The 24,812-nt window shown below is 40.3% G+C and overlaps 1 non-coding gene across 1 annotated transcript; it reads left to right on the top strand.

Moving 5' to 3' along the window:
- Positions 1–21,056: 21,056 nt before the first annotated feature.
- Positions 21,057–21,128, top strand: TRNAC-GCA (transfer RNA cysteine (anticodon GCA)). Its single transcript has one exon. It is a non-coding gene; the product is annotated as a tRNA-Cys (tRNA).
- Positions 21,129–24,812: the final 3,684 nt, after the last annotated feature.

The following is a 24,812-nucleotide window of genomic DNA, read 5'->3' as shown; positions in this document are numbered from 1 at the left end:
TAATAGCAAATTGTTTCCCTTTTCTCGGGTAGTGAGTGAAAATATTCTGGCCTGTAACATCTCTGGGAGAAAAAGCTACTGAACGACTTTTTACCACAAAAGTCATGCATACTGTTCCTTGCTAGCCTTACCTTCGGAGAAGGCAATGGCACCCCACTCCAGTACTCTTGCCTGGCAAATCCCATGGACGGAGGACCCTGGTAGGCTACAGTCCATGGGGTCGCTCAGAGTCGGACACGACTGAGCGACTTCACTTTCACTTTTCACTTTCATGCATTGGAGAAGGAAATGGCAACCCACTCCAGTGTTCTTGCCTGGAGAATCCCAGGGACGGGAAGCCTGATGGGCTGCCGACTGTGGAGTCGCACAGAGTCTGACACGACTGAAGCGACTTAGCAGCAGCAGCCTTGATAATCTATCAAAGAAGAGCTTGTCTTGCGTGATGTTTGCAGGAATTAAGTCATAATCAGTTTGCTGAATCTCGCTCCGCAGCCCGTCACTGCAGGAAATAGAAAAGCTATTTCCAGCCCCATCAATTTATTAATCTAATAACGAATTTAGTTCTGAAAGAAGGTAGGAAAGGTTGGCTCTGGTGAAGTTATCTGTTCGTGGTATTTAGCTTGTAGAGTTTTTTCAAAAGGCATGTCAGTGTCTTTGGTTGTTTTAGTATGTTGACTTGTGAGGAAAACGTGTTAGAGAGCTAGGGGACCTCGGAGAAATACTGGTAGAGGGGCCATCCACCTCCATTTTTATGAAGAAAAGCTAGTTAAAATGGATAACCAAGATGGCCTTGAATAGAACACAAACGGCTGGATACCAGTTTTAAGTTAGTTACCTCAAGATGTAAAAGAGGCATATGTTTGGGTTTGTTTGGTTTTTTTTATTCTATTATATTACACCGAATAATGGCCCCCTAAAATGTCCATGTCCTAACCTTCATAACCTGTGTCTTATCTTACCTGGGAAGAGAACTCCATAGGTATGTTTCAGTTAAGCATCAGGAGATTGAAAGATTGTGCTGGGCTATCCAGGTGGATGGACCCTGTATAATTACAGTAAGAAGAAGTGGGAGTGTCAGTGTGAGACTGATGACCAGAGCAGAGGTGAGAAAGTAAAAAAGAGGGAGAAAAAAAGATTTGAAGATGGAGGAAGGAACAAAGATCCAAAGAATAAAGGCAGCCTTTCTAGAAGCTGGAAAGGTAAGGAAGTAGATTTTCCCATAGAGTCTCCAAAAGAATGCAGCCCTACCACATCTTGATTTTATCTAACCTCCAAACCTGTAAGATAATTAATTTGTGTACCTTAACGTTGTTAAGTCTGTGGTAATTTGTTACAACAGTATGAAAGGGATATTCCTTGGGTTGAAGTTTGGTTGCATCTCTGTGTGGCTCAAGTTTTTCCTGGCAGCAACCCCTTCAACCATCAATATCTTTGGAAGGCTCAAAAAAGTACCAATGTCAAAATGTATATAATTGGTGTCAGTGGCTTTGAAAAAAACCTAGACACAAGTTGAGCAATGTTTTAACAAATACAGCATCATCAAAATACTTGGTGGCAAGAGAATAATTTTGTTTTGAAAAACATGGATGTTAACAACTCTGAGTCAAAAATCTTCTGAATACAAAGAAGTTTTAGAAATACCTTAATTTATTTTGCTTTTTCCCCCCTTTATATGTGTCCAAGTGTGACACTTGACTTACGTCTAAATATGTCTAAAGGAACCATTTAAATAGAGATAAAATTATGTATAAGAATGCATTGTGTCCTAGCTTAATTGGCAATGTTTTTCTTCCCTTTTCTTTTTCTTTCATCATGGATAATATTTAAATACTATGCTTTACAAGTGACAGTGTTTTGTCAGGTGAAATGCCATAGTTTCCTTCCTGGAAAATTTCAGAGCATAGTAAAACAGTGCCAAAATATTTTGTTGTTTTTTTTTTTATGTAAAGTGATGCTAACTTCCAGGCTCAGATAAATATAAATGGGTTTTCCCTCTCAGAAATAGGCCAGTGTTTTGTTGATGAGGACCTTCTGCATGGTATCTAGCACCCAAGCCTCACCTAATGAAAGCCAATAAAAACCTCCATTCTTTGTAATATATAGAACTCACCTCCACAAATTTCCAAAAGACTCCTTAGGAAAGTATAGCTTCTGCAGAGATTTTTCTCCTTTGAATATTTGAGGGTATGGTATTCCCATCAGTTTTCACTAGAGGGAGCAACTTGTCTATAAGAAAGTGGTATTGATATATCTAGATTATGATGACAGAACTTTGGTTCTCTCACTATAAGTGAAATACTCTTGTAATTTAAATTGAATCATAATCTTTTATTCCCTTTAAGTTGTTCAGTTCAGTTCAGTTCAGTCGCTCAGTCGTGTCCGACTCTTTGCGACCCCATGAATCGCAGCATGCCAGGCCTCCCTGTCCATCACCAACGGTTACCAATTAATTTTCTCACCCAAACTGAGCTTTGTTTATTATGGCTTCCAGTAATCAGCTCAGGCCAAAATATCTCATATGACTGTGCCTACTCTGATAAGGTCCCTACCCTGTATTACTGGAGTCATGTACCTGGTTTCAAATTCCAGCTCCCCGACTAGCTGTTTTGACCTGGACTAGTAACTTCATCTTTCTGAGTCAGTTTCCTCATAGGTAAAATAGAGATTATAATTTTTCATTTATATATGCATATTTTAGAGGCCTATTAAAAAGATGAAATAGGGCTTCCCTGGTGGCTCACTGATAAAGAATCCATCTGCCACTGTGTCCAAGGAGACACAGGTTCAATCCCTGGTCCTGGGCTGAGAAGATCCCATATGCCATGGAGCAACTAAGCCCATGCACCGTAATGGTTGAGCCTGTGCTCTAGAGCCCGGGAACTGTAATTACTGAGCCCTCATGCCACAGCTACTGAAGCCGGAGTGCCCTAGAGCCCGTGCTCCAGAAACAGAGAAGCCACTGCAATGAGAAGCCCGCACACCGCAACTAGAAAGTAGCCACTGCTTGCCACAACTACAGAAAAGTCTGTGCAGCAAAGAAGACCCAGCACAACCAAAAAATAAATAAGTAAAATTATTTTAAAAAGATGAAATAAGATGTGTATAAAATATTTAACATTATAACCTTTCAATGAATAAAAGCTGGTACTATTATTTGTATTGTTTTTATGCTAAAGTTTACATACATTAAAAGTAAACTGTTGTCCGTGGTGTATAACCAGGTACTAAATTCCATTATAAAACACGTAAGTATTTAGGAGTTCAGAAGAGAGAGACATGCATGTGTATTAGAGTGGTCAGTGAAAGCTTCAAGGAGGAAACGAGACTTAACTTGTATCCTGCTGTGGGTAGATAAGAGTTAAAGAGCTTGAGGAGATGGGGCATGAGGACATAGTAAGCATATTGGTCCACTGCTTGCTCCGGTTATTTCAACATGCATTCTAGCCCTACACTGTGCAGTGTAGTGGTCAGTAGACACATGTAGCTCTTTAAATTTAAATTAATTAAAATAAAAAATTCAGTTCATCAGTCACACCACATTTCAGATGCTCAGTAGCAACATCTGGCTAATGGCTACTGCAGTGGACCGTGTGTAACATTTCATCATGGAAGAAAGTTCTATTGGTCAGTGCTGTTCTAGACATACAGTACCTTCAGGTGGTAGAAAAAAGGCTGATTAGAATTAAAATGCCATACCACAGAGATTGCAGACTTATGTTTTATAAAGATCTTAAGAAAAATTATTTGTTAAAATTAATGTTTTCAATTGACATTTATTTTTTAACAAAAATTTTGTGTGTTTACTCTGGGAGTAAGCATTCTCACCAGAAGTACTCGTCTACTGGCTCACTTAGTACCAAAAAGATAATCCAAATATTATGCAATCCAAATCCCTTACTATAAAGCTTATAGATTTAAAATAGTTTGCCAAAGTGAGCCATTACCCTTCAGATAAAGTACTGAAACTAAATGAATCAAATTCAGGCAGAATTACTTGAAAAATTTGTGTAATTACATTAATTATTTAAGTAACCCAAAAATGTGTGCCTGATGAATGACCGCCTACTGTATTTTTAGTAAGGTGAAAAACATTTTTGATAAAATGAAAAGAAAATATGTGAAACAATTAATGGAAATAATTATATAGATTTTAAAAATTAATATGAATCATAGTGATTTGTGTGGTACAGTACCAAAAATTGACAGTAACGCCCTTTAATAAATATGATTTTTATATTTGAAAGCATCTAGCATCTCAAATGCCTCAGGTTAAGAAATTTCATATACAGGAAAAATATTTCTTTGCATTTTCTAGATAAACTCTTTAAATATTGTTCCCATGAATTTGTGTTGTGGTTATTAATTAAACTCTAGAGCTCATATATAAGTTACAAAAATATTAGTTATTTTTTTAAATACAGTCCCAAGGTGAAAGAGCCTTATTAGAACAACCAGACTGTCATAATGAATAAACAAGTTTTAAAACAAGTTTCATCAGTCATTTACTACTTTCAGCATAAAAATTAATTCAATATGAAAAGTTTGTATTATAGTATATAACTTAATACTTTGATTTTCATTAACACTTCATCTGTTAGCTGAGACTTCTGCCTTATAAATTCTTTGGCTCTAAGACTGTATATTAAAATTTCCTTTGGTTTGTAAACAAGTCATTCTATGCACATCTGTTTTTAAAATGTGGAAGGTTGGAAAGTGACTATCATTCATTGATTTGATCATAGGTAGAATTCATCTTATTGAAAAGATAAGAAGACTCAGAGAGGTCAAGTGACTTGCCTGAGGTTATATAGTTAGTAAGTAATGGAGTGTGGATATAAGTCCAGTTTGCCTGTCTTCAAAGCTCTTTCTACTATGTTATGTTACTTTTCTGAGTTTTTTTAAATCTTAGGCAGTAACCAGGGAACTTAAGGACTACTGCCTGTTTGCTGATAACTGCTTTTGCCAGGGTTTGCATTTTCCATGCCTAGCAGTCAGAGGATCTTCTTGCAGTGTTTACTGCATTGATTGAATGATTCCATGCTGAAATCGACCATAAACAGCCATGAAAACTATACTGTATAAATCTAAACAGAACATACGGTTTTTAGGAGACAAGTGCCCTCCATGGAAGCATTTATTAAATGTGGGACAGATTTAAGAAACAGTACCTCCTGCTACTGCTGATATATCTAACTTAACAGTATTTCCAGATTCTCAGATTTGAAGTTCAAAGAGTTCCTTTGTGATGAATGAACTTAAGGGTAAAAGAGCTCTTGCTGTTGTTCAGTTGCTAAATCATGTCTGACTCTGCAACTGCATGGACTGCAGCTCAACAGGCCTCCCTGACCTCTACTATATCCCAGAGAGCTCTAGTCAATAAATATTTCGTTAGTTTTTACTGTCTGTACTCAGGAGGAAATTTTGAAAATCAAGATTTGTTAAGAAATACATGAAGTCCAACTTGGAAGTAATGCTAACTTACTCTGAGAAAAGGAAGATAATCTGCATCCTTTCCACTTAGCATTTCATCTGCCCTTATGTAGTCTTTCATTGAAAACATTTCCCTGATTCTAAAAATTGAACATGATCATCTTAACTGCTTTCTTCTCTTCCAAAGAGAGAAAGTTTTCTGGGTTCATCCCCAGTGAAATTGCTGATGAAATGCTGATCCTAGAACTATGTTACTAATACAACAAAGTAAACAGAGCACCCCACCTAAATTTGCTAAATTATCTAGTCACCATTGTGATCTGCACTGTCATCTGGAGCACAGTAGACGGGAGGCGCAGGCTGGAGACCTGGCCACACTATTTGGTCTTTCCAAATAGTAAACTCAAATATATTTGTTGGTGTATAGTACGTGCAAGACACAGTGCTGTGTAATAGGATACAAAGATGTGAACTTTGTTCATTAGGGATTTATGCCATTGTGGAGAAGATAGAGAAACAAATAATTACAATACCAGGTGATAAATGGAACAAGAGAGGTGTGAGCTAAGGGCTGTGAATGCACAGAACTTAAAGTTTGTATTCCCATAACTGACAAGAGGGCTGGGAGAACTATTACAGAGGAGATATCAATAGTTTTGAGGTGAGTCCTAGTAGAAAAATCAGATTATTAGAAAGAGGGAGAGAGAGAGAATTACAAGCTGATGAAATACCCTGAGCAAAGACCTGGACTTAAGTGCCCAGACAGCTTGAGGAGTGACTGAAAGAGGACAATTAGTGAGGGGTGATGCTTCAGTAAAATGAAGTCTAATGACTAACAGCCTTTTATGTACTTGTGTGTGTATGTGTTTGTAATATGTGTTATTATATTCATATAGTCTATATAATTATATGCATCTTAAAATCCTGTGACTGTTAGGAGATGTTAGAGGTCTTTAAACAGGGGACTAACATTCACTTTCACTTTTCACTTTCATGCATTGGAGAAGGAAATGGCAACCCACTCCAGTGTTCTTGCCTGGAGAATCCCAGGGACGGGGAAGCCTGGTGGGCTGCCGTCTATGGGGTCACACAGAGTTGGACACGACTGAAGTGACTTAGCAGCAGCAGCAACATACATTATATCAGATAATAACTTAATTGGCTATAAAATGACTTGAAGGTTGTGTGGCTAAAGGCTAGGATATCAGTTGTGAAGTGTAATGGTTCAGACAAGGATTGACGAATATTTCTTTAGAAATGTGGTAATAACAGAATGGATTACTTCAGAGAAACAGTAAAAGAAGTGATAAAAACAGATACAAAAATGGGAAGGAGTTGAAGAAAATTGATTTTTTTAAGTTTGGACTGCAAAGATGGGTGGAAATGTGACTAAGTTATGGAAGATAGGCAGAGGATCAGGTTTTTGACAAGAGGGGAGAAATCATGAGTTCACTTCAGTTCGGTTCAGTTGCTCAGTCATGTCTAACTCTTTGCAACCCTATGAATCGCAGCACGCCAAGACTCCCTGTCCATAACAAACTCCCGGAGTTTACTCAAACTCATGTCCGAGTCGGTGATGCCATCCAGCCATCTCATCCTCTGTTATCCCCTTCTCCTCCTACCCCCAATCCCTCCCAGCATCAGGGTCTTTTCCAATGAGTCAGCCTCTTTTCCACCTCTTCGCATGAGGTGGCCAAAGTATTGGAGTTTCAGCTTCAGCATCAGTCCTTCCAATGAACACCCAGGACTGATCTCCTTTAGAATGCAGTGGTTGGATCTCCTTGCAGTCCAAGGGACTCTCAAGAGTCTTTTCCAACACCACAGTTCAAAAGCATCAATTCTTTGGCGCTCAGCTTTCTTCACAGTCCAACTCCCACATCCATACATGACCACTGGAAAAACCATAACCTTGACTAGGTGGACCTTTGTTGGCAAAGTAATATCTATGCTTTTTATATGCTATCTAGGTTGGTCATAATTTTCCTTCCAAGAATTAAGCGTCTTTTAATTTCATGGCTGCAATCACCATCTGCAGTGATTTTGGAGCCCCCCAAAATAAAGTCTGACACTGTTTCCACTGTTTCCCCATCTATTTCCCATGAAGTGATGGGACCAGATGCCATGATCTTCGTTTTCTGAATGTTGAGCTTTAAGCCGACTTTTTCACTCTCCTCTTTCACTTTCATCAAGAGGCTTTTGAGTTCCTCTTCACTTTCTGCCATAAGAGTGGTGTCATCTGCATATCTGAGGTTACTGATATTTCTCCCGGCAATCTTGATTCCAGCTTGTGCTTCTTCCAGCCCAGTGTTTCTCGTGATATACTCTGCATATAAGTTAAATAAGCAGGGTAACAATATGCAGCCTTGACGTACTCCTTTTCCTATTTGGAACCAGTCTGTTGTTCCATGTCCAGTTCTAACTGTTGCTTCCTGACCTGCATATAGGTTTTTCAAGAGGTAGGTCAGGTGGTCTGGTATTCCATTCTCTTTCAGAATTTTCCACAGTTTATTGTGATCCACACAGTCAAAGGCTTTGGCATAGTCAATAAAGCAGAAATAGATGTTTTTCTGGAACTCTCTTGCTTTTTCGATGATCCAGCAGATGTTGGCAGTTTGATCTCTGGTTCCTCTGCCTTTCCTAAAACTAGCTTGAACATCTGGAAGTTCACGGTTCATGTATTGGTGAAGCCTGGCTTGGAGAATTTTGAGCATTACTTTACTAGCATGTGAGATGAGTGCAATTGTGCGGTAGTTTGAACATTCTTAGGCATTGCCTTTCTTTGGGATTGGAATGAAAACTGACCTTTTCCAGTCCTGTGGCCACTGCTGAGTTTTCCAGCTATAGACAAGAGAGTTTTGTTGTCAATCTAAGGTACCTCTTTGGAGATACTGAAAGATAAATCTGGGCCTTTGTAGGTCAGGAGAACAGCGGGGTCCAAAGGTAGATTTGGACATCTTTGGCATATTGGTGATGGACAGGGAGGCCTGGCGTGCTGCAGTTTATGGGGTTGCAGATAGTTGGACATGACTGAGTGACTGAACTGAACTGAAGTGTATAGCTGATAGTTGAAACTATCAGAGAGGATGAGAACACCAGAAAGACATGTAGAAGGAGAAAAATGATGAGCCAAGAATAGAACTCTGGACACTGACATGACAGAGACAGGTAATGTGGTTGACAAGCAGAGAAAACTGAAACAGAGAAAACGGAGAAATAGCTGTTAGATGTAGGAGAAGAACCAGAAGAGAATGTTATCCCAAAAGACAAGGGAGGAAAGGACTTCTGGAAACCAGGATTAAGAGGATGCAGCCATGTTGAGTAAGATGAAGACTGGGAAGAAAAGTTCCTGAACTGGGCAGCTGTGTGGATATGGGTGTCTTTAGCAAGAACAATTTCATAGGGGCAGGATGCAGGGTTGAGAAATGAATGAGAAATGAAGAAAATATGGCTGGTATGTGAGGCCAGTTCTTTCATAATTGGCCATTCAGAAAATAATGTGATTGATTGAGGGAGACAGTGGGTTGAAGGAAGAAAGTTTGTAAGAAATGAAACCAAAGGAAGTCCTAATCATATATTCTTAATAAAGTAGGGATAGACCAGATGTCTTAATCATTTGGACTGCTATAACAAAGTACCATAGGCTAGGTGGCTTGCAAATAGAAGTTTATTTTTTATAGTTCTAGGAGCTGGAAGTATGAGATCAGGATGCTAACATGGTGAGAGCCCTCTTCCTATTCGCAGACTGCCGATTTCTCATTGTATCCTCATATGGTGGAAGGAAGGCAAGAGCATTCTGGAGTCACGTTTGTAAAGGCAGTAATGCTGTTCACCCGGGCTTCCCTGATGGCTCAGCGGTAAAGAATCTCCTGCCAATGCAGGAGACCTGGGCTCAGTCCCTGGGTGGGGAAGATCCCTAGGAGAAGGAAATGGCAACGCACTCCAGTATTCTTGCCGGGGAAATCCCATGGACAGAAGGGCCTGGTGGACTATAGTCCATGGGGTCGCAAAGAGTGAGACACAACTTGAGCAACTAAACAGTGACAACATTCTTATTCATGAGAGCATCACCTTCATGACCTAATTACCATCCAGAGGGCTCACCTCCTGATACCATCACTTTAGGGGTTAGGATTTAAACATAGGAATTTTAGGGGATACAAACCTTCAGTCCATTGCATGAGCTCCTCCCACACAAATGAAACAAAGTCAGTAGAAGAAAAGGTGTATAAATTATGGTATATATAAATAATTGAATGTTACATAACAGAAAGAATAAAATAGATCCCAAATAGTCACTTGGGAAAGTATCTGTGTTAATTTAGAAACATACAAAAAAATTGTAAGTCAATAAATGTAGCATAATTATACTTTAATAAATGACATTGATACCCATATATCTATCTAAACATGGAAAATATTTGGAAAGGATGTGTACGCAGCTGCCAACAGTGATGGTCTCCAGGGAAATGGGGATGAGAAAAGGAAAGTGATGTTTAACTTCTTCCTACAACTTTAAAGAGAACTAGTGACATTATAAGATTTACATTATTAATTTAAAATATTTTTCAAACTGCATTGAAGAAAACCCTCTCATAAAATCATGAAGTAATTTTACTTTATATGATCAAATACAGAGTTTAGTAGTCATTAAAAAAAGAAAACACTAAAAAACTAACACATTTGTTATGTTAATTTTTTGGACTGGTATTTAAGGCTGAAGCAAAAACGCTCAAAATGTGACAGAGTTCAAGGTAAATGAAGGCTTTTTATTTTTGCTTAAATTTGGAAGATGAGGCCAATAATAGACTAGAGAGTAATTTGAAATAGTTGGAACTCAATCAGAAACTCAATACATGGAGATGAACCTCTGTCTTATGGAGCATTGGTTGCTTTAACCAGTGAGCTAGAAGTGACCTTGGTGGTTTATTTGATAGTAATTTTTATTTATAATACATCTGTATTAGTCAGTGTTCTCCAGAGTAACAACAATATCAGGAGTTAGCTATAGATACATTTATTTGGGGGAACTGGTTTATGTGATTGTGGAAGCTGAGAAGTCCCATAATCTGCCATCTGCAAATTGGAGACCCAGCAAAGCCCATGCTGTAATTCAGTCTGAATCCAAAGGCCTGAGGACCAGGGAAGCAGATGGTGTGAATCCCAGTCCAAAGGAAGGAGATAGAGATGTTCCAGATCAAGCATGAGGCAGAGAAAAAGGAGCGAATTCCTCTGCTTTTTGTTTTATTCAGGCTCTCCATGGATTGGATGCTGCCCACTCACATTGGGAGGGCAGTCTACTGAGTTCATTGATTCAAATGTTAATCTCATTCAGAAATACCCTTCACTGACACACTCAAAAACAGTATTTAGTCTGGGCACTGCATCCAAAAACACATAAAATTAACTGTCACAATATGCAAGTTGTCACAATATGCAAGTTAGTAATTAGTGAATAGTTATTAAGTATGTCTGTTTTTCATAAAAGTTTATTTTATATGAAAGAAGGCTTAGAAGCAGGGTGCTGCAGTTAGCCTAAAATGGTAGCTTTCAAGAATTTATTAGAATTTCGTTTAAAATAGGAACACTCCTATGTTCGTACCTTAGTTTCAGATCAGATCAGATCAGTCACTCAGTCGTGTCCGTCTCTTTGCGACCCCATGAATCGCAGCACTCCAGGCCTCCCTGTCCATCACCAACTCCCGGAGTTCACTCAGACTCAACGTCCATCGAGTCAGTGATGCCATCCAGCCATCTCATCCTCTGTCGTACCGTTCTCCTCCTGCCCCCAATCCCTCCTAGCATCAGAGTCTTTTCCAATGAGTCAACTCTTCACATGAGGTGGCCAAAGTACTGGAGTTTCAGCTTCAGAATCATTCCTTCCAAAGAAATCCCAGGGCTGATCTTCTTCAGAATGGACTGGTTGGATCTCCTTGCAGTCCAAGGGACTCTCAAGGGTCTTCTCCAACACCACAGTTCAAAAGCATCAATTCTTCGGCACTCAGCCTTCTTCACAGTCCAACTCTCACATCCATACATGACCACAGGAAAAACCATAGCCTTGACTAGACGAACCTTTGTTGGCAAAGTAATGTCTCTGCTTTTGAATATGCTATCTAGGTTGGTCATAACTTTCCTTCCAAGGAGTAAGCTTCTTTTAATTTCATGGCTGCAATCACCATCTGTAGTGATTTTGGAGCCCCCAAAAATAAAGTCTGACACTGTTTCCACTGTTACTCCATCTATTTCCCATGAAGTGGTGGGACCGGATTCCATGATCTTCGTTTTCTGAATGTTGAGCTTTAAGCCAACTTTTTCACTCTCCACTTTCACTTTCATCAAGAGGCTTTCGACTCTTCACTTTCTGCCATAAGGGTGGTGTCATCTGCATATCTGAGGTTATTGATATTTCTCCCAGCAATCTTGATTCTAGCTTTTGTTTCTTCCAGTCTAGCGTTTCTCATGATGTACTCTGCAGTACCTTAGTTTAAGTAACTTAAATAACCTGTAAACCAACCTTCTTAGGTTGAACTTTGGAATCTAGAAGTGTTAAGGAATAGGAAAGCCCTATTCTACTATTATTAAAGTCAGTAGAAGAAAAGGTGTATAGCTTTAGGGTACAAGAGTCCTTGAGGACTGAAAATAGATGAGAGAATATTCATAAAAGGTATTCATAAAAGGAAGTAGAAGATGTTAATTAAAAGACCTGCGAGCTAGTATCTTACTTGTGGTGTTAGAGGTAGTGTAGCAAGTCAGAACCTCAGTCCAGACTCCACTAGGCTCTGGCCCCATCTTGAGACCAGGAGAATATAAAGAAAAGGAGGAGACAGGAGCATAGCAAGTCTCTCCTTCAATCTCCTCCCATCCCATCTTTATTAACAACTACCAAGGCCACTGATGCGAAGCGCTGACTCATTGGAAGACCCAGATGCTGGGAAAGATTGAAGGCAGGAGGAGAAGGGGATGACAGGATGAGATGGTTGGATGGTATCATCTACTCAATGGACATGAGTTTGAGCAAACTCTAGGAAATAGCAAAGGACAGGGAAGCCTGGCATGCTACAGCCATGGGGTCGCAAAGAGTTGGACATGACTGAGTAACTGAACAACGACAACAGCTGTTGTCGTTCTGCAGTATGCAGAACATACTCTCTCAGAACCCTGGAGTATGTTGAAAGAACACTATTTATTCCTGGGCTTCCCAGGTGGTGCAGTCGTAAATAATCTGCCTGCCAATGCAGGAGATGCAAGAGACTCAGGTTCAATCCCTTAGAGTAGGAAACGGCAGCCCACTCCAATATTCTTGCCTGGGAAGTCCCATGGACAGAGGTGCCTGGGAGGCTACAGTCCATGGGGTCACAAAGAATCGGACACAACTGAGCACAAGCACACACACACACAGACACACTTACACACATACATATACACATTGAGACTTGGATGGGAAGTCCCATGGACAGAGGTGCCTGGAAGGCTACAGTCCGTGGGGTTGTAAAGAGTCAGACATGACTCAGCATGCACGCTCACACGCACACACACATTGAGACTTCCCAGTAAAATATAATGGAGGATTCCAGGATAAAGCCACAGTTCCTGCCCTGAGAGATTATCCAGTGGGAGGTAGGACATTACAATGCATTTGAAAAGGGGGACATTAGGCATGTTTTACCCAATACAAGCTGAGCACTCAGCACAGGAAAAAAAAAGCACCTAGTGATTCCCTGGGGGGTTTGGAGAGAGCTTTATAGAAGAGGGGACACAGGCTGGGACTTGAAGGAAGACAAAAGGCATTAGAGGAGAGCATTGGAGATGAGCAAGTATAGACAAAGTCAGTGGCATGGGCAGGGGAAGAAGGGGGAGGGGGAAGGTTGGAATGTGGGGGCTGTATGTGAGGGGCTTTGACTCTCACCGTGGAGTGTTGTGTTCTGCCATCAGCATCCTATTGAACCCTGACAGTGTGCATTTATTTTTTTCCTGTTTAAAATTTGCTGACTTTATCCCAAACATTTTTTAATTTCAGGGTCTTTATATAAGATGAGATGTGATCTAATGACTAAATCAGCCAATGTGTAGAAAGAGAAGGCAGGAAATACCACATGGAAAATAAAATATAACCACCTTAATTTAAATATTTAAACAAGAAAAGCTTTTAGATTTTCAGAAAGCAATAATTTACCTCCTGGAAATTGTTATGTTTTCTGATGTTGTTAGTTTCAGTAATTTTTCAATGCATGACTAAACCCTGGAACAGAACAATTTTAACTGAAAGCTACAAATGGGTTTACTTAAAGGGAAAAAGAAAAATTGGAAGTTGTCATTTTATTTTCTTTCTAAAAATAGCTAGAACATTATCATTAAAAACCTCTTCAGAAGTAGAACTCCATTAACTGGGACGCCACTGATGAAAAATTTTCCATAATCTCACCAGTTTTGCCTTTTCTTAGCAAACCATCTCTTCTTTATTATTGTAGACCAACGATAAACAGGGTATATTGAAGTTATGTTTACAATGTATAAGACAGAGGGGCCCTTTCATTCAACCTCATTAACCTTGGAAACATTTTTTCAGTGACGAATATTTCTGAAATCCCTAGTATGTTCTAGGTACTGGGGATATAGCTTTGAATGCCTGCGAGCATGCCCAGCTGCTCAGTCATGTCTGACTCTTTGTGACCCCATGGACTGTAGCCCGCCATGCTCCTCTGTCCATGGAATTCTCCAGGCAAGAACTCTGGAGTGAGTAGCCATTCCCTCTCCCAGGGTTTCTTTCCAAACCAGGGACTGAATCTGCATCTTCTGTGTCTCTTTGCATTGGTGGGCGGACTCTTTACCACTGTACCACCTGGGAAGCCCCATAGCTTTGAATAAGGCATGCCAAATCCCTGACTGTCAGGGGTTTACTTTCTTGTGTGCAGACAAGAAATATGAAAGCATATAAAAAGATAATTATGGGGACTGATAAATGCTCTAAGGAAAGGCAGTTTATAAGGTGATTAGGGCTAAGATATCAAGAGGAGGCCTTTGTGGGAGGTGATATTTGAGTTATACCTGTGTGGTTAGAAGGTGATCCACTGAAAAGAGCAATATTAACAGAAGGAACAACAGAACAAAGGTTGAGACAAGGCTAATCAACACAGAGTGGGTGACTGGGTAGTCAACTAACTTTGCTGAGGGGATGAGGTCAGAAATAGTGGGGCAGAAGATCATGCAAAAGGCTTTGAAGTCTGTATGGAAGCTGGATTCTGTTCTGTAATCTCTGCATTTTTGGCAGAGTAAGGATGATATAATTGGAATCATGCTTTGGAAAAATCATTTGGGCTGTTTTGTGGGGATTTGGTGGGGTGGAAGAATACAGGCAAGGACGCCAATGAGGAAGCAGCTGCAGCATTTCAGGAGAGAGTTGACATTGGCTTGGACTAGGGTTGTCACTGTAGAAAAGATAAGAAGTGGTAAGACGCAGGATATAATTTGGATGGTCCATTATAGCAGGATTGTTGGTCTACATTCTGTCCACATTCCCTGGACATTCACTGTTTCAATGATGCTGAAGGCTTCCTACTGCCAGGCCAAAATGCTAGAGAATTGGAGGGATAAACATCCCAGCTTCCTTTCCTTTCTGGTGGAGAACAACTCTGATGCATGAAAATCACTCAGAGGTCCCAGTGGGACGTAGTCCCAGCTGCCTTTGTGAGTAACCTGCTTATCGTCACGCCTATACTGGCTTCCTTTCCTTCTTCTCTTTCCCCAGCCTGTCACTAGTGCCTTTTGGGATCATCTCCTAAATAAACTACTTGCAGTCCAATACCTGACCCAGGGTCAGCTTCTGGGGGCACACAGGTTAAGACACTAATTTTGGTAGATTGTAAATAATTAATGACCACACTGAGGACCTATAATAAGTGTGTTCCTCGCTCAGTCTTGTCCAACTCTTTGCAACCCCATGGACTGTATCCTACCAGGCTTCTCTGTCTGTGGAATTCTCCAGGCAAGAATACTGGAGTGGGTAGCCATTCCCTTCTCTAGGGGATCTTCCTGACCCAGGGATCCTGCATTGCAGGCAGATTCTTTACTGTCTGAGCCACCAGGGAGGCTCCAGACCTTTGACAGGTGATATTTTAGGATTATTTGATTAGCTACACATGCTTTGGTCTTCTGTAGTATCTCAGTGGTTAAGAATACACTGCCAATGCAGGAGACATGGGTTTGATCCTTGGGTTGAATCCACCTGTCAATGCAATCCCTGGGTAGGGAAGATCCCCTGGAGAAGGAAATGGCAACCCACTCCAGTATTCTTGCCTGGGAAATCCCATGGGCAGAGAAGCCTGGTGGGCTACAATCCATGGGTTCACAAAGAGTCAGACAGGACTGAGTGACTAAACAACAACAGCACATGCTTCAAGATGACAGAATTGCATTTCCTTCTCAGATGTGTTCTCCCATCTCCTTGCAAGGCTCTGCTTATGAATCTTCTTAGGGTAAATTATCTGGACCATTTCCAGCAAATTCACTTTTTGTCAAACCCGGGAAAAGGTGACTTGGAGGAAGAGGCAGAGTTTCTCTAGCAACTTTGGTCTCATAAGGAATCGTCTCCCACCACGATGGAGTTCTCTGGAATTTAGATGTGGTCTGTGACCATCAGCCTTTTAATAAATTCTTGCTAAACCTTTGTAATTGGGGTTTGGGTAAAAGGTCCAGACATGGTGATTAACCATCCTGGTTTGCCTGGACGATATCAATTTGTAAATTATTAAGTACTCAGTTCAGTTCAGTTCAGTCGCTCAGTCGTGTCCGACTCTTTGCGACCCCATGAATCGCAGCACTCCAGGCCTCCCTGTCCATCACCAACTCCCGGAGTTCACTCAGACTCACGTCCATCGAGTCAGTGATGCCATCCAGCCATCTCATCCTCTGTCGTCCCCTTCTCCTCCTGCCCCCAATCCCTCCCAGCATCAGAGTCTTTTCCAGTGAGTCAGCTCTTTACATCAGGTGGCCAAAGTACTGGAGTTTCAGCTTCAGCATCATTCCTTCCAAAGAAATCCCAGGGCTGATCTCCTTCAGAATGGACTGGTTGGATCTCCTTGCAGTCCAAGGGACTCTCAAGGGTCTTCTCCAACACGACAGTTCAAAAGCATCAATTCTTCAGCACTCAGCCTTCTTCACAGTCCAACTCTCATATCCATACATGACCACAGGAAAAACCATAGCCTTGACTAGATGAACCTTTGTTGGCAAAGTAATGTCTCTGCTTTTGAATATGCTATCTAGGTTGGTCATAACTTTCCTTCCAAGAAGTAAGTGTCTTTTAATTTCATGGCTGCAGTCACCATCTGCAGTGATTTTGGAGCCCAGGAAAATAAAGTCTGACACTGTTTCCACTGTTTCCCCATTTCCCATGAAGTGGTGGGACCGGATTCCATGATCTTCGTTTTCTGAATGTTGAGCTTTAAGCCAACTTTTTCACTCTCCACTTTCACTTTCATCAAGAGGCTTTCGACTCTTCACTTTCTGCCATAAGGGTGGTGTCATCTGCATATCTGAGGTTATTGAGATTTCTCCCGGCAATCTTGATTCCAGCTTGTGCTTCCTCCAGCCCAGTGTTTCTCATGATGTACTCTGCATGTAAGTTAAATAAGCAGGGGGATAATATACAGCCTTGACATACTCCTTTTCCTATTTGGAACCAGTCTGTTGTTCCATGTCCAGTTCTAACTGTTGCTTCCTGACCTGCATATAGGTTTCTCAAAAGGCAGGTGAGGTGGTCTGGTATTCCAATCTCTTTCAAAATTTTCCACAGTTTATTGTGATCCACACAGTTAAAGGCTTTGGCATAGTCAATAAAGCAGAAATAGATGTTTTTCTGGAACTCTCTTGCTTTTTCAATGATCCAGCGGATGTTGGCAATTTGATCTCTGGTTCCTCTACCTTTTCTAAAACCATCTTGAACATCAGGAAGTTCACGGTTCACATATTGCTGAAGCCTGGCTTGGAGAATTTTGAGCATTACTTTACTAGCATGTGAGATGAGTGCAATTGTGTGGTAGTTTGAGCATTCTTTGGCATTGCCTTTCTTTGGGATTGGAATGAAAACTGACCTTTTCCAGTCCTGCGGCCACTGCTGAGTGTTCCAAATTTGCTGGCATATTGAGTGCAGCACTTTCACAGCCTCATCTTTCAGGATTTGAAATAGCTCAACTGGAATTCCATCACCTCCACTAGCTTTGTTCGTAGTGATGCTTTCTAAGGCCCACTTGACTTCACATTCCAGGATGTCTGGCTCTAGATGAGTGATCACACCATCGTGATTATCTGGGTCGTGAAGATCTTTTTTGTACAGTTCTTCTGTGTATTCTTGCCACCTCTTCTTAATATCTTCTGCTTCTGTTAGGTCCATACCATTTCTGTCCTTTATCGAGCCCATTTTTGCATGAAATGTCCCCTTGGTATCTCTAAGTAAGTATTATTAAGTAATAAATATAGGTAACGAGGAAGTAAAGCAGTTTTCTAATGTGACCGAAAAAATCCCACAGTCATATCCACTCACATGCCAATGGCAAAACTTGGTTTGCTAGAGAAATGAGTCTCTAGATAAAGTGATTTTGTGTTCACCTAAAATTCTGGGGAAAGAAGGAAGGGCTGAATATTGAGGAACAACTAGCAGTTTTTCTCCCTCTCATGGTTTTAAGAATAATTTGAACCAATTAAAAGTTATCTGTAATTATAGGTTTATGAAATTATGGGAACAAAATGACCCCAAGGCATGATAAACTAAAAGAGTATTAAACTCTCTCATCTGGAAAGTCTGCTTACATTAAAAAAGAAGAAAAATCATTGATTTTGTAGAATTTGAGCTCGTCTGAGTCTTATAACTATTATGATTAGAATATATCTGGCTATTCTAGGCCAAAATTTTTAAGAATATAAGCCAAGTTAAGTCAGCTTTGTAGACTCTGCGCTTCTGAATTTCCTCCTTTTCAGATTTCTGGGTTGAATGGTGCACAGAGTAAGGAAGAAAAAAGAAATGTGTGCCGCATTTGTGGGTAGTGAAGAGGTGGGGAGAGAAATAAATTCCATAATATACTGTGAATATTGAAGTTCAGAAAGTAAAATTAACATGGTCTAAAAGAAAATTGCTTTGCACACTTTTCTGTTTTCTGAGACTGCTAGTGTTTTGGCAGTGGTTGTCTGTGGACAACCATAATGTAGAACATGAGATGGAAATACAGTTGTGGAATTTTAATAATCTGCTGGTCTGCTAATAATTTGCTTTTGTTCAAACCATTTCTTTTTAATTTGACAGTTATTCATAAATCTTAGTCCAAAAAAAGAGTGTAAGTTTATCTTAGGAAGATCTGTACAGTAATAAGAAAGTAAAGTGTAGACACACTTTCACATCTTCCAGGAAGACATTTTATTCAGCACTAAACTACTAAATTTATGCTTCTGAAAGTTGCTGTTGTCCTTTGGGGCCCAAAGTCACAGTTAGGAAATAAGTGGAAATAATAGAATCATGCTTGAAGAGTAAGTTTCAAGTAGTACATTTTAAGTGGCTGTTACTATTTTGGGAATAATAATAACAGCTGCTTTAATAATACAGTACTCATTTCATGTCATATTTGAATATGATTTCCATATAAATGCAAAAATGAAAGCAAAAAAGTTCAACTTCAAATGTCCAAGTTCCTTTAACTTCTGAATATATAATTTTATCACTCTTTTTTTTTATCAAATTCCACATGAATGAAGAGCTGGGAATTTTTAGAATTTAGAGGGTCCAGGTACAACATTTGCAGTTGCTTAATATGCTTCATTACATATATTTATCTTATCTTTCCCCTCCCTTGCAAAGATCTACTTTGCAAAATTGTTTTCCTGACTATTCTGCCTCAGGCTATCAAGTCTAATAAAGAGATTTTTGGCCTTCTACTAACTTGCTTGTGTCAAAGAACTATTGTCCTTCCCGTTCCTCTCACCCTTTGAATTTAAGTCCAAAATAAATGAATGGTAACAAGTTTTCTTCACTGCTTTTTAGTGTCAAGTTCCAGTTCAGAAAAAGTTCTGTTCAAGAATGAATTCCAGCAGTGTTCCTGTTGCCAGCAGGCAGCATTAAAGTCTTGGCATATGGAAGTATGCCAGAGTAAATGCTACTCTAGTTGAGTGAAGTCGTTTATATATGATAACATATGATTATGATTCTTAATGCAAACTTCACAGCCATCTTATGATGAGCATTTATAGGCAATAAATTTAAAGGTGAAATCATCTCAAGTATGATTTTTATTCAGATACTGTGCAAACAGAAAATATGGAGCAAGGTCCTAAGAGATAGATCATTCTTTGATTATAGAGCAGTAGTTGGATTCCTGGGTCAGGCTGAAAGATTTTGGAGTTGGTGTTATGTGCTGGCATAAAGAGAGAGAGAGCAGGCAAACTGTTTGGGGTCAGGTTTCTTCTCCCTTGGAGGTCAAGGCAGTCCTGAGGACTTACCTGGAGAGGGAGTCTTGTTCCTTTTCTTCCCTGGAGATGGCCAGGACTTCTAGAATCCCTGGCCTTACCCATGTGGAGCTAGGCTGTGTTTCAGGAGCAGGGAGGTCCAGCCCTGCTCAGGGTCATGCTCATTTGCTATGTTTCTATATTACCTCTTATATTATTAATAAATGTCTGTGTGCCCCAAGAGGGCACACGTCATACATTCACCTTTGATCTTCTAATCTCTTCTCCACTTCACAACCAGAGAGACCTGATAGGCAGTAGCTGTCACATCCTTCCAGTAACCGCCCTCCCCACCCCCCCACCAGTGGCTGATTATCTCTTAGCTTAAAGACCTCACCCCAGGTGAGGTGCTGTCTTCCTTTTAGCCACAGTTAACACTTTCACTTCCACATATGGGCAAATGTTCACTTCCACATTCCTGCCTTGGGTTCTTTTTATACAGTTTGCTTTGCCTGGCATTCTCTCTACCTCATCCTCCCTGCTTCCTCACCCTTTTTACCCAGCTGCCTCCTCCTCACCTTCTCCTGTCACCTTTTCTGGGAAGATTTCCCTGAGCCTCTACACCAAGCTGGGCCTCTCCCTCTCACACACTCTGACTGCACTCACATCCCCATTTGTAGCACTTAACAATTTTAGTTAATTATTTATTTAATGTTTCCCTTGATAGATTGGAAATGCAATGATGATGTCAAATATGTTTGTTAATTGCCATACTTGAAGAACCTAGCTCAGCATCTGGCATTCACTATATAGACATTCACTATATATTTCTTGAATAGATGAATAAATGATGAGCCAATAAATGACCAACCGGATGGTCTGATTCCTTTTTGCACACTCCCTCCCAACCCCTCAGCGGGTGCAGGACAGGACAGTAGAAGAGAAGTGTAGGTGAAAGGTTCTATAGGAGTTCTCTGGATTTGGAAATTCTGGATGGGGGATTGTGAAGCTGGTACAAAGCGTTGTTCCTCTGGGACCCTATTAATTCCTATTTGAGTCTCTGCAGCAGGGAGGAGCTGCCCTGATCAGCTCAGGGCTTCCTCAATTCTGCAGGGAAATCCCCAGAGTCCTCCCAGCCTTCATCTGCCTGGAAGAAAACTTGACCACCCTTTTGCCTTTCCCTTAAGCTACTGGTGGCTTCCTGGGTGGCTCAGATGGTAAAGCGTCTGCCTGCAATGCAGGAGACCCGGGTTCGATTCCTGGGTCGGGAAGATCCTCTGGAGAAGGAAATGGCAATCCACTCCAGTACTCTTGCCTGGAAAATCCCATGAACGGAGGAACCTGATAGGCTACAGTCTATGGGGTCACAAAGAGTCGGACACAACTGAGCAACTTCACTTTAAGCTACTGTGAGATGGTTGTCAGGCTACAATCCATCTTAAGCATCTCCTGTGTACAAGTCTCAGCTGGAAGATGGGAAAGCTAAGCAGAAGATAGGCTATTTAGGTTTGTTATTCTTCAGGTACTCTTTCTCTACCCTAGATATCTTACCAGAGTTCTGTGTCTTATTTCCAACTGCATGATACCTAGATCCACTTAGCACTCAAAAGCAAAACTGGTTATCCTCCTTCAACCTAGAATCAAACAGAAGGCAAAATCTTTACTTATGATCCTATCACCATCCATTGAATGGACCAAGCTAGAAGCAAACTTTAATTTCTTTACTTTTCGCACAAAATCAGCACTGAATGCTGTTGAATTTCCCATGTGGGTGCCCTTTTCACCCTCCCACTGAATCTTTATCACCTCAAGCTGTTTATGTCTCCCAAATCACCTCTCTGCCCCTTATTTTTTCATTCATTCATCTCTTTTTCACTGACCTTAGTCATTTTTCAATAATAAGGTATTTTTAACATATCATTTTCTTTAAAAACTCTCAATGCTTTTTAAAAATGCCATTATCATGAAAAAGAAGGCTGAGGAACTTTGCAGATTAAAGGACATGAAAAAGACAAGAAAATGAAATGCAATACATGCTTCCGGATTTGATTCTACAGGGTAAAATTTTTCATAGTGTAAAAGTCATTATCAGAACAGTTGACAAAATTGGAATTATATGGATTAAAATTTCTTGAATTTGAAAATTGTAATTTGGTTATAAAAGAGAATGTCTTTATTCTTGGAAAATACACACTGAACTATTAAGAGGTAAAAGGATGAACTACTCTCAATTAGTTCAGAAAAAAATGTATGTATATACCTGTGAGTACAAAGCAAAGGAGAAAAGGAAAGATATAAACATCTGAATGCAGAGTTCCAAAGAATAGCAAGAAGGGATAAGAAAGCCTTCTTCAGCGATCAATGCAAAGAAATAGAGGAAAACAACAGAATGGGAAAGACTAGGGATCTCTTCAAGAAAATCAGAGATACCAAAGGAACATTTCATGCAATGATGGGCTCAATAAAGGACAGAAATGGTATGGGCCTAACAGAAGCAGAAGATATTAAGAAGAGATGGCAAGAATACACAGAAGAACTGTACAAAAAAGATCTTCATGACCCAGATAATCACGATGGTATAATCACTGACCTAGAGCCAGACATCCTGGAATGTGAAGTCAAGTGGGCCTTAGAAAGCATCACTACGAACAAAGCTAGTGGAGGTGATGGAATTCCAGTTGAGCTATTCCAAATCCTGAAAGATGATGCTGTGAAAGTGCTGCCCTCAATATGCCAGCTAATTTGGAAAACTCAGCAGTGGCCACAGGACTGGAAAAGGTCAGTTTTCATTCCAATCCCTAAGATAGGCAATGCCAAAGAATGCTCAAACTACCACACAATTGCACTCATCTCACATGCTAGTAAAGTAATGCTCAAAATTCTCCAAGCCAGGCTTCAGCAATATGTGAAATTCCAGTTCTTCAAGCTGATTTTAGAAAAGGCAGAGGAACCAGAGATCAAATTGCCAACATCCGCCGGATCATGGAAAAAGCAAGAGAGTTCCAGAAAAACATCTATTTCTGCTTTATTGACTATGCCAAAGCCTTTGACTGTGTGGATCACAATAAACTGTGGAAAATTTTGAAAGAGATTGGAATACCAGACCACCTCACCTGCCTCTTGAGAAACCTATATGCAGGTCAGGAAGCAACAGTTAGAACTGGACATGGAACAACAGACTGGTTCCAAATAGGAAAAGGAGTACGTCAAGGCTGTATATTGTCACCCTGCTTATTTAACTTCTATGCAGTGTACATCATGAGAAACGCTGGACTGGAAGAAGCACAAGCTGGAATCAAGATTGCCGGGAGAAATATCAATAACCTCAGATATGCAGATGACACCACCCTTATGGCAGAAAGTGAAGAGGAACTCAAAAGCCTCTTGATGAAAGTGAAAGTGGAGAGTGAAAAAGTTGGCTTAAAGCTCAACATTCAGAAAATAAAGATCATGGCATCCGGTTCCATCACTTCATGGGAAATAGATGGGGAAACAGTGGAAACAGTGTCAGACTTTATTTTCCTGGGCTCCAAAATCACTGCAGATGGTGACTGCAGCCAAGAAAGTAAAAGACACTTACTCCTTGGAAAGAAAGTTATGACCAACCTAGATAGCATATTCAAAAGCAGAGACATTACTTTGCCAACAAAGGTCCGTCTAGTCAAGGCTATGGTTTTTCCTGTGGTCATGTATGGATGTGAGAGTTGGACTGTGAAGAAGGCTGAGCGCCGAAGAATTGATGCTTTTGAACTGTGGTGTTGGAGAAGACTCTTGAGAGTCCCTTGGACTGCAAGGAGATCCAACCAGTCCATTCTGAAGGAGATCAGCCCTGGGATTTCTTTGGAAGGAATGATGCTAAAGCTGAAACTCCAGTACTTTGGCCACCTCATGCGAAGAGTTGACTCATTGGAAAAGACTCTGATGCTGGGAGGGATTGGGGGCAGGAGGAGAAGGGGACGACAGAGGATGAGATGGCTGGATGGCATCACTGACTCTATGGACATGAGTCTCAGTGAACTCTGGGAGTTGGTGATGGACAGGGAGGCCTGGCATGCTGCAATTCATGGGGTAGCAAAGAGTCGGACACGACTGAGCAACTGATCTTATCTGATCTGATCTGATATATATTTGTGTTGTGTATACATACCCATGCATATCTATGTGTCTATATAAGAAATATATATATGTTATATATATAACATGTTATATATATAACATATATATATATATATATATATATAGAGAGAGAGAGAGAGAGAGAGAGAGAATAATGTATATGTGGCCAAATAGTAATAATTGGTAAATCTGTGTAAAGACTATACAGGAGTTCTTTGTGTTATTGCTTTCTCAAAGTTTGATGTTATTTTATCATAAAAACTTATAAAAAATCAATTTTAAATATTAAATTTAGTTGTAGTACTTTAGTCCAAACAAACTTTGTTAATAACACACACACAATTTCATCAGCTTCCTGCTACCCATACAAAGAAATTTTAAGCTTCTCAGAGTCATGCTCAGGCCTTTCTATAATCTGGTCTCAAACTACTTTTCTGCCTCACTGTTTCCTATCCTATAGTTACTCCTTATTCTATCCAAGATGCAGCAATCACCTTTCATTCTTCCCCCTGTGTTTTTTTTTCCCCTGCTATTCTTTCTACAAAGTATGCCTTCACTGTTACTTCACTGGTGACCTCTCATGCCCATTCTGAGACCTCAGGGGTCAATTCTTCTGCAATGCCCTACTCCATAATCGTAGGCAGCGTTAACACATCCCTCCTCTTAGGGACTGAATGTTGTGTTCCATAATATTCATATGTTGAAGTTCTAACCCCCAATGTGATAGTATTTTAAGGTGGGACTTTGGAGGTAAAAAGGGTAAGATGAGGTCATGAGTATGGGGCCCTCATGATGGGATTGGGGCCCTCATGATGGGATTTGTGCCCTTGTAAAAAGAG

Source organism: Bos taurus, chromosome 9 (assembly GCF_002263795.3).
Source record: "Bos taurus isolate L1 Dominette 01449 registration number 42190680 breed Hereford chromosome 9, ARS-UCD2.0, whole genome shotgun sequence".
In the NCBI taxonomy this organism is placed as follows: Eukaryota; Metazoa; Chordata; class Mammalia; order Artiodactyla; family Bovidae; genus Bos; species Bos taurus.
Note: the sequence above shows the minus strand (reverse complement) of the source record. Positions and strands in the feature narration are given on the sequence as shown.